General features: G+C 55.8%; 1 protein-coding gene across 2 annotated transcripts in view; it reads left to right on the top strand.

The window, feature by feature from the left end:
- Positions 1 to 7014: 7014 nt before the first annotated feature.
- The window catches only part of SATB2 (SATB homeobox 2), a 187136-nt gene continuing 183887 nt past the window's right edge, over positions 7015 to 10263 (top strand). Inside the window, exon 1 of one of the 2 annotated variants that reach the window (XM_082467077.1) lies at positions 7015 to 7094. The gene's annotated coding sequence lies outside the window, so the exon portion shown is untranslated. Of the gene's footprint in view, positions 10231 to 10263 lie in introns of both variants that reach the window. The other variant, XM_082467076.1, reaches the window with a different exon arrangement.

The raw sequence follows: 10263 nt of genomic DNA, 5'->3' as shown, positions 1-10263 counted from the left end.
GGAGGGCAGGGGACTAAGGCCTGGGGCCGGGGAAGCTCTTCCGCAGTTGGGAAGCCAGATCCGCAGAAGCTGGGCACTTGGCTACTTAGCCAAGGGCCACCAGGAGTGCTCTGGGAGCTCAGCTTTCCGTGTCCTTCCCAGGAAGGCCTCGATCTTGCCGGAAGAGCCAACTGGAGGTCACCAGGGACAAACAGGGTGGCAAGCTCTGCAGGGGACTCATCCAGGTCCAGTGAGGCTGGTGTAGACAGACAACAGTGTCTGTCCCCAGCCTGGGTGGCAAACTGGGGCCCCACGAGTTCAAGATGTGATTCTATTTGACTTTCCAAATCAAAATGCATTGACTGGGGCCCAAAGAGTTCATGGCACATAACTATCTTAATTAAACCTGTTATAAACAGACAAATCACTTCTCCTCTTGCACACAGAGCTCTGGGAGGTCGCATGGGGTCTGGCAGAAGCCTGGCTTGGGGGGATGCTCTTTTTTTTAAAAGGAGCGTGAATAAGTCAAAGAGAAAAAGAATAAAAGTGGAGTTTCCACAGCCTCAGAAAACAGGTTAACTGAAACCAAAACATAGGATGGCAGGGAGGTAATGGCGGGGGTAAGGGGGTACTTAAAAGCCTAGGCACCACTTGAGTTCACAGAGCAGCTCTGACAGGAACCCGCAGCCCAAGGCGGGACCTGAGTGGAAGGGAAGGGAGGGAAGGGGAGGCCCCGGGCTTTTGGGGGAGGCTGAGGTGCCCATTGCTGAGGTTCTAAGTGACCCTACTCAGCCCTTTCCTTGCTAATCCTTCCATCTTTCCCTGCCACTGTTTTCAACTTCCTGTCACTCGGAGGACTGCACCAAGAGGACACGTTCTTCCTTAATATGGTCAGCTTGGGGGACAAGGGAGCAACCCTGTGAGTGCCCTGAGCACTTGGAGCCTGGAGTTGGCAACGCTGGGGAGGATGGGCGGGAGCTGGAGGCTGGCCCACAGCAGATGGTAAGGCAAGTTGTCTGTAACCTTCTGGGAAAGCAGGGGATGGCGTGTATACACCCACAGCTCAAGGTTCGCTCCCTCTGCAGCGAAGCACCAACACTGGGGCATTATCTGGAGAAGGGAGAAGCGGGTCGGGTGCTCTGATGCCCTCAGCCTGCGGGTGCGGAGGAGAGGTTGGGGAAGTGGTGGCTCAGAGAAGAGTCGGTAAGACGCCCTTCTCCGCTGGGAACGCGCAAAGGGCTGGGTCTGTCGCCAGGTAACTCTGGTCCTCCGGAAGTTACAAGGCAGAAGGCTACCTTCCGCTGACTTTGGGTCTCACAGACTAAAACAAGCCGAGCTAAGGAAAGCTCATCAAGTTTTAAACTAAAAGTGGAAAGCAAAAGTTCTCCACAGTGTGTAAACACTGAAGGTGTGAGCGCACAGGTTGGGGTGTGTTCCTTGGAACTTCAGAAGCCGGTTTCCCTCTCTCCCCAACCTGGTTTGCAAACTTGAATTCTCTTCGCTTTTCACTGAATAGCTTCTGACCTCAACAATAATCTGGTTCAGCAGTACTCTTCATTTCGTTTAGGCTGACATTGGTGGGCACTAGCTATGTTGTATCTAGTGGGGAATTTAAGTTCAGGTAAATTTTAGCATGACACTTTTCTTTAAAGTATTTTAAAATACTTTTTTACTTCCATACAACAGAGATGAAATATATATATTGCTGTGATTGTAGAGAAACATGCTTAGATTGCCTTTAGATTTCCGAGATTTCGTGTAGGCGCCAACACCTCTGTGGACACTAACGAATGGGCTATTTGCAGTTATTCATGAAAGGTCTTTTATATTTTTAAATTGAGGCTTGTTCCCAGGTGGAAAAATTCCTTACGACTAAGAATATGCTTTCAAAAAGATTAGAAAATCAAAACAAAAAATTAGATGGAATTATAGTATAGAAGTCTTTACTGAAAACAACAGATATCATTACAATCTAGGAGTTGAAGTTAAAATGTAGTGAGACTTAATTACAATGCAAACTATTAAGGAAGCACTGCAAAAGTCTTTGTCACATTCAAAGGGAAAAATCTTAAGGACCCCTGCCCTTCTTATATTATACGTGTATTGTGAGACTTGAATTGTTGTTAACATTTTCCTCCTCTGAAATAACAACAGTTCACCTTTCAAAACTCTTCACCACAGAACGACAATGATGATTGTTCTCCAGGAGAAGGACTTTTGAAACAACTTCTTTCACACACTCGCACACCCGACACAAACGCACCCACAGTTGCCGGTTTTTTAAAACATTGCTTCTGAATGAGAGAGAGAGGGAAAGAGAGAGTAAGAGGGAGAGAGAGAGAGAGAGACTGGGAAACTCGAGCTTAGGTAACCAACAAACCCAATTACTAGGCTTTATTGATACTAAAAGGAAAAGTTCCCCTCGTAAAATGTCTCTGAGCTTATTAGTTATTTAAATCAGCCCCAGGGCCGGACGAGCGACGCCGCAGGCTCCCGCTGTCTACTCCTGGAGGAGAGCAGACGGCGTCTGCGCCCTGACCTGCCGCCCCTCGCTCGGTCCTTGGCACCGGGGGTAAAGGCAGGCGCCGTAAGCAGAGGTGAGCCACTTGGCAGGGGTGCCGGGCCTGGCCCGCTTGGAGACAGCTCTGCGTGGCCTACGGGGATTAGATTTCAGAAATTAGAATTCAGAGACAGGTGATAAGGCGTGGATGAGCAAGCCAGGCGGACGCCCAGCGCCGGAACTCAGCAGGCCGGCGCAGCTTCCCTAGGGCGCCGCTGGGCACCGGCCGGGGCTGGAGCGCGCGAACTGGCGCGGCTGGCCGGGCGCCCTGCGAGAGTGCAGCTTCTGGCCGCCGGCCGAGCGGCCGCTTGGGCGTCCAGGGCTCGCTCCTCTTTTGTGTGGGGCTGGGAGCTTTGTAACAGAGTGGGCACCAGGTGAATTTCCACCTTTGCGTCGTTGTCCTTTTCCATAGCTGACAGTCTCAAAACGTATGTGCGTGTGTGTGCGCGCTAGGGCGCGCACGGGGAACAATTGAATTTGTTTTAAGATAAGCCCCAGCCTACCCACTAAAGTCCTCTAAGCCCGACGTGGTGGCTCTGGAGTCCTGACGTAGCGGCCGGGCAGCGCCAGGTGATGCCCGGTTCGGCGGGGCTTAGCCTCTGGGCTCGGAGGCAAGGCATCGCGGGGTGGGGAAGAACCGAGCCCCAGGACATTGTGAACCGAGCTCCAGGACACTAACGCTGCCTGGGCCTTAGCCCGGGGGTCAAGCCTTGCCGGACTGAGAGGGTGGGGCTTTGGGGTTCGTGAGACCGAGAGAACTGGCGAGTCGCCAGCCCAGAAAGCCCTCCAGGTTCCACGCCACTCCGGACGGCTTTGGGCCGCCGGATAGACCGACACCCGCTTGGTCCTCGGTCCCAGTAAGTGCCTGGGACCTTGGGTCCCGCAGCAAGCGCTCTCGGTCTCTCTGGCGCGGTTCGAGACCGGCGTGGGCCCAGAGCCGCGAAACGCTCCTGGAGCCGCTCCGTCTTGGGCTGCCTCGGATTCGGCTTCCTGGGCTCGCTCGCCCCAGCTAGGGGTGGGCGCGGATTTCACAACGCGGGCCGGCCTGCCTGGAGTTTGGGGTTCGGGTGGGGCGCCGCGGCCTGGAATTTCCAGGTGTGCTTTTCATTACAAGGGGTTGGGGCAAACTGAGGGCGCAGATGTTGTGTCTGCCGGGCGCGTTTTTGTGTTGGGTGGTCCGGTTGTGCCCGGGGCCGGGGACCTGCCCCTGCCTCGCCGCATTCTGAACCCCAGGACTTGCGGCGACGTGTAAGGCCGGCTCCGGGACGCAGCGGACTGATCCGGCGCCGCAGGTTGGGGCTGCAGCCCACGCGGTGGCGCTGTCGGGAGAGGACGCCTCAGCTCAGGTCTGGGACACGGGTCTTGACCCGGGCTTGAGGGTGACGGGGCCGCGACGAAGAGTCGAGGCCGTGGGTGTCTTCGCCGCCACCTTGGGCCCGGGATTTGGAGATGGGACCGACCATCTTCTTCTTGGCTCAGTGTTTCCCGACAGAAAAAGCAGCGGGTCCGGAACGCGACTCTGGGCTCCCATCCCGGCCGCCCCGGGGTGGGGGCGGGGAGGTAGCGGCGGCTTCTTTGGCTTTTCGTTTTCTTTTCCCCTTTGCCTTGTTACCCCGTGGTTGAAAGTCGATTTCTATTTAAAACAACAACAACAACAACAACAAAACCCCAACTAGATTAGCAGGGCCATCGTTCTCTCGCTGCGCGGCTGCAGCAGGAGATCCAGCTCTTAAGCTCTTGGGTCTGAAAAAGAATGAAGGGATCCGGGAGCCCCGGGGGCGTTGTCCTGTGTCGCTGGAGTAGTGCTCGGTGCCCGCAGGCCCTCCGCCCTCCCGGGCCTCCCGGCCCGCGGCCACGGCGAAAGCACACCCAGCGACTCCCCTTGGCTTCGAAACCTGTCCGCTGACTTTCCTTGCTCCGGGCAGTCAGTGCCCACCCCCGACGCCCTCTCCCATCCCCTACATGTGGGACCCTGGTGCCGAAAGCTCTCCGTCTTCGCCCGAGGCAGCTCCGGGGGCCGACCTTCGCGCGTTCCCTCCCGAGCTCTGGGCCTCTGCACTGTCTGTTCCCCTGACCCCCGACCTTCTGGCATCTTGGGTGTTCCGCTCACCGTCTAACGCGGACTAGTTGCTCACCACCTTTCCCCCATCAGCCGTCTCCCTGGGACGCATCTCGCTGTCCGGGCTGCAGGGGCTCGTTCATTTGAGGATGGGAGCACGACCTCCACTGCCCCTGCCTTAGGCGGCCCGACGGTCTCCTCACCGCTCCGCCCCCGCCCAGGCCCCTGGAGCCGCTGGGGGAGCCAGGAGGAATTTATCTTTGACTGGCGCGGGCTGGGATTTGTCCGGCTCTGATGCCAACGAGGAAGACGTGCGGGTAACGAAGTAAGTGTCCCCCGCCCCTGCGCTCCGGCCAGTCCCCAGACGCCCCGGGGCAGCCTGGGAAAGGGCAGGAGCCCACCCTGGTCGATCGGTCCTTCTAGGCGCGTTCCCCACGGGGCATTCTGGCGCCGGGCCCTTGTCCCCTCGGCGCATCCAATTTCCAATCCAAGACCCGCGCAGTTATGCGGCCTGCGAAAATGTTGGTCACCCAGCTCTCCTCGGACAGTCAGTGGCGGAAATTGGCTTCAGAGCTGGTGTGGGCTTCAAGTGAAAGGAACGATTCCCTCCCGCCTCCTCTCGCCCCCAGCAGAGCAAGCCCCGGGCGGGGGGGTGGGGTGGGGGAGAGGCAGGCCCGCGTGGGTTCCTAGGAGCCGTCAAAGGTTGTTGACGCTGGCCATTCCCATAGAATTTTCCTCCTGTGCTTGCGGCAGTGGAGGGAAAACGCGGCACAACTTTCCCGTGTTCTCTAAGATGCAGCGCACGGCCGGGAGGGCCTCTTGGGTGACCAGACCTGAAATCCTGGGAGCCTGGTGATAAATGCTGGGCACAGGCCACGGCGGCCCAGCAGAGAGCCAGGATCCCACGCCCAGCACCCGGCACCCTGCGCCGGGGCAGTCGGGCCTAGGCCGTCCTGCGCGGGCATCAGGGAAGGAAGGTTGGCCAGAGTCGACAGCTAGCACAGCACAAACCTCGGTGTCGAGAGACAGAAATCAAGAAATGTTGTCATTAAAAGTGCAGGCCATAAAATAAAGGAGAAGAAAGGCCTGACGAGAGATAGATAGAGAGAAAAAGGGAGAACATGGAAATAAGAAAAAGCATATATACTTAAGCCCAGCGTATAAAGACCCGTTGATTTTTTAAAATAACAAATCTCGGTGTGATTATGAAAGACAGACGACCTTTGACTAAATGACATATGAAAAAAATTGGGAGTGGGGGAGGAAGGGGGGAAAAGTCTGAGTAGATTCCCGACAAAAACGTCAGTGAGAAGCAATCTGAGGTATAAAAATGTCCCCCAAAGTGAACTTTATGCTTTGAGCACCAGAGCAAACTATCATGTAATGCGCAAAAATGCGTTTGGGATCAAATTATTTTTTTAAAAAGTAATTAAAACCAATTTTTTTCTTGAGTGTGATTTTGTTTTAAAAGTGTTTGGAAATAAGCCACTTGAGGAATATAAAACAAAACCAAGCAAAACTTTTGAATCATCATAATTTATTTACTGTTTTAAAAAGTAGAATATCCTAGCAAAAGGTAAAAATGTTATTTAAAATTTCTTATTGTCGAAATTAAACATGCTGGAAATAATCACTTACTTCAGTTGAAATAAGGTCAATACAAAAATTGTGCAGTAAAAAGCTTATGTAATTTGAAACAGAAAAGGCCTTCATTAGGGACAAAACTCAAGGGGAAAAAAAAAAACCCCATACCGGGCATATATCACAAAAATCCCTAAAATTCTTCCTTTTTAAATCGAAAGAAATTTGTAAAATTTCTAAACACATATCTCCAAACATTCAAAATACATTTCTGGTAATAATTCATAGTATTTGACATTTTCTTCTACGTTAAATGCAGTTAAAATTTTTTGAGTTCTTTTGCCCCAAATGATAGATTTGTTCATTACCAAAAATGATCAAGAGTAAACTCCAATTAAGAGAAAAATCAATGAATTAAAAAGAGTGCAGAATCTGAAAACAAACTAGCCACAATGTACATTTAATTGTACTTAACTGTAAATTTTATTCAAATCGCCCGTCTCAGGGGTTTAATAATTTAGAATCAATAGTTCCTTTCAAAACATAATAAAATATTTACACTTTATAAAATATTAACCGATTAACTATACGGCTGTGTTGTTTATAAGAGTGTAACTGAAGTCCCCATAATCATGCTGTTGACATAAGCCTGTGAGGTTAGCGAAGTGATCCTTCGCAAAATGTAAATGAAGATCTTCAGACAGTGGTGTTTATAAAATAGCTCATTAATGACTTAAGATTGAATCGCTCCAACCATTCGCATCATCAGATATAATAATAGTGACGAATCAGACAGGAAAGATCCTGGCTAAACCATTTGCATTTTTTTCCAGAAGTACTGAAGTCCTAATATCACCAATTCTTCTAAGTTCCTGGACATTGATCCGGAGGAGGATTCTGCAGTTCAACACCAAGGTAAGGAAAGAAACAGCATTATTATCGTTGTTAAGGTATTAATAAGAAATGCGCCTTTTCCCCATTTTGAAAACGGGCTTAAACTTTTGACAGTGGTAGTAGTTGGCTTTTGCAACACCCTCTTCCCATTCCGACTTGATATTACAGATTTTTTAAAAAAGTTTGTCAATCGAACTTACAGTTTGTTTCTTTGCAGCCCCAAACCTTTTAGCTACCACCACGAAGTTGGTTTGCTAGAGCCACTTTGTTCTCACAGACTCCGAATTGTGCGTTTTCTCTAACTCGTTCTTTTGGGGAGGTGGGAGGGGGATGAGGTTGTGGAGGGCACAGGGAAAAGCAAACGCAGCCTAAAACCCCCAGGCTGGCTCCCCGAAGCTTTGCTATCCATCTCGCTTCCTTTCTCCGCTCGGCTCCCACCGCCTCTCGGGTCGCCTCGCGCTCCTTTGGAACTTGGTGGGCGGCGACTGGGTGCAGGGTCCTTCGGATTCTGGGCTCTGAGACTTAGGCCGGGGGCAGGTTTCACTTCTGGGACCCTTTCTCTTCCAGAGTCTCCCCCGCCTCCCAGTTTCCTGCTTTTGAGGGGAGGCCAGGTGCACGCCGCGCGCCGGTTGGGTGCGGCGAGTGGACGGCGGCCTGGCCCCGGGTACACTGGGCTGACGCGGCTTCCCGCGGCGGGTGCACCCGACAGAGATTTCCATAATTGCCCCCCGAGCGCGTTTCCCGAGATCGAATTTAGTTTGGCCCTCTGGCGCCGCCGTAGAGTCAGCGCTTCTTAAGGGAGACCGGCGGCTCAGGCGACGAGATGGTGGGGAGTCCTCGGGGTCCTAGGGGTTAGGAGGGAGAACCAAGGTGTGCGGGAGCGACTAGAGATACCGCCAGCTCAGGGGGCTTCATTGGCCTCAAGACGAGCGGGGACGCGTCCACATTTTCCCGCTTCAGGTCGGGACCGCGAGTGTCAGCCGGCGCCCCCGGGGTCTCGCGGGGGCCGCGGCTCCTGCCCACGTGCTTTCTTTAAGGAGGTTCCGCGTCCAAGAGGGATCTTAGGGACAAAAGCGCGGCCAGAGCCCGGCCTGCTCGGCTAGCGCCCGGGCCACCTTAAATGAGCACCGCGGCTGGAGCCGGGCTACGGGCGACTGCGGCCGCGGGAGTCGGCAAAAGTTTGTGGCTCAGTTACGCCTTCGCGGGACCTGCTGGGGACGCCCCCGCACGGCCTCCCCCGGGATGGGGAGGCCGGGTCCCCACCGCACAGCTCTGACCGCGCTCTCAGCCTAGGGCCCGAGCGGCTTGGGATCCCAGGAGTCCCAGCCCAGCAGCCAGCGGACAGGGAGCCCCGCCGCCCTCGCTGCCACCGCGTCACGGCCTGCAGGCGGCCCGGGCTGCGCCGCTCGAGATGTCGCCGGCGCTGCGAGCGCTCCAGGGACGTCATCCAGGGATGCTCCCCGCCCTGCGACCCTCCTGCAGCCCCCTTCCCTGTGCCACCCGCCGCCCGGCGGGCAGTGCTGGTGCTCCTGCCATTCGGGACACCCGGGCTATTGTTCTGGACCCACGGCAGTGCCAGCTCTGAGGGAGAGTCGGCCTTCCTAGCGCGTGCGGCGGCGCGGCGGGCCCGGACGGCTGGCTCCGCACGGAGGGGGAGCTCGCAGGCACCGGGAAAAGTTGTTCGGAGGGGCGGAGGCGGTGCGTGGTGGGCGGAGGCGGTGGGTGGGGGAGGTGATAGCCCTCCTATCTCCAAAGTCGAAAGTACTCCGCGTAGTTAGCAGAACCCGGAGCCGAGGCAGCCGTGATTGCCTCCTGCGCGTGGGTCTGTGCCTCCGCCGGGAGACGAGGCAACCAGCGCCTGCCTGGCCGCCGCCTCCGAGCCGGGACTAGTGCGCCTCAGGGCTGGGCGAGGCGGCCGCGCCCGGGACCCGCCGCGAGGAGGAGGAGGAGGACGAGACCCCGGGCCCCAGCTCCCGCCTGCACCCGGGCGCACCCACCCACCAGCCGCGGCCACCGCCTCGCGCGGCACTCGGTTCCCTGCCATAGGTCCCCCGCCGCGCCGCGCGCGCGCGGTCCTCGCCACACCGCTCTCCCATCGCCGACTCTCTCCTTCCTTCTTCTCCCTCCTCCCTGCTTCCCACCCGCCCCTCTCCAGTCCCTCTGCCTCCTCTGCAGCTCCGCCGCTGTTCGGTCGCCGGCCTCACAGCGATTGATTGATTGATGTTTAATTTCCTGCCAGGCGGGGCCCCCTCCCCCCGCAACCTCCCCGGCCCTCCTCCCCGCCCCCCCACTCTCCTCCTTCAATGCGGTGGACCAGTCTGGCTCGGGTTTAGATCTTTCCCCCCCAACCCCCATCCCGAAATAACCCAGAGACTTCCCCTACCCCCACCCCAAATTATTATTTTGAAGGCGCTAGATCTGGGGACGGAAAGGGGGAGGGGGAGAAATCGGAAACCGAGGACAACCCAAAAGGACTCACTTTGCCTGATGACTCAACGCAACTAATAATCATCTCCCTCTCACTGTGTCTCTCTCTGCGGCTTGTCAGTGAGTCCGGCTTCGGCTGCTGGCGGCGGCGGCCGAGAGGGGAGAGGCTGGAGGTGACAGCTTGGGCGGCCGCCGCTTTTCCTCCCGCGTGCGGTCCCAGGTCCCTGCGCCTTCTCGCTTCTCGGTGGCACCGGCCCTACGGCTCCGGCCGCGCCTCCTCTCGAGCTAGCAGCCCTGCGAAGCGGCAGCCCCGACCCGCCTCCGCCGCCTCCCAGTTTTCAGCCCTTTCTCGCCAGAACGGGTCTCTTTCCCGAAGGTGTGAAAAGGCTTTTTCAGCCTCCTTCTCTCTTCTCCCCTCCTCCGTCGCCTCCTCCCGCGCTCGCTCGGGTGTTCCTTTGGAGGAGCCCTCCTTTCCCTCTTCTCCTCCTCCCTCTACTCCCCCCACCCCCCATCATCATCATCATAACAAGCATCGCCGCACTAAGAAGACACCCTGACCCAGGACCCTAAACGTTTGGACCTGGGAAAGAGGAAAGGGAAAGGAGTAAAGAGAAAGGAAGACTAGGAGAACACTGCAAGGCAAATCACCAGAAACTTTCCACCCTGGATTCTCTACTTTTGCTCCATGGACAGAGCCCCAGCCAGCCAAGTTACAGACAGACTGTGAGCAGTAAGTACTCAGGGCGAAGGCGCCCGCGCCAAG

The sequence above is a fragment of the Balaenoptera physalus genome (genome assembly GCF_965194825.1).
Source record: "Balaenoptera physalus genome assembly, chromosome: 6".
In the NCBI taxonomy this organism is placed as follows: domain Eukaryota; kingdom Metazoa; phylum Chordata; class Mammalia; order Artiodactyla; family Balaenopteridae; genus Balaenoptera; species Balaenoptera physalus.
The sequence above is the reverse complement of the archived record's forward strand: the minus strand, read 5'-3'. Positions and strand labels throughout refer to the sequence as shown.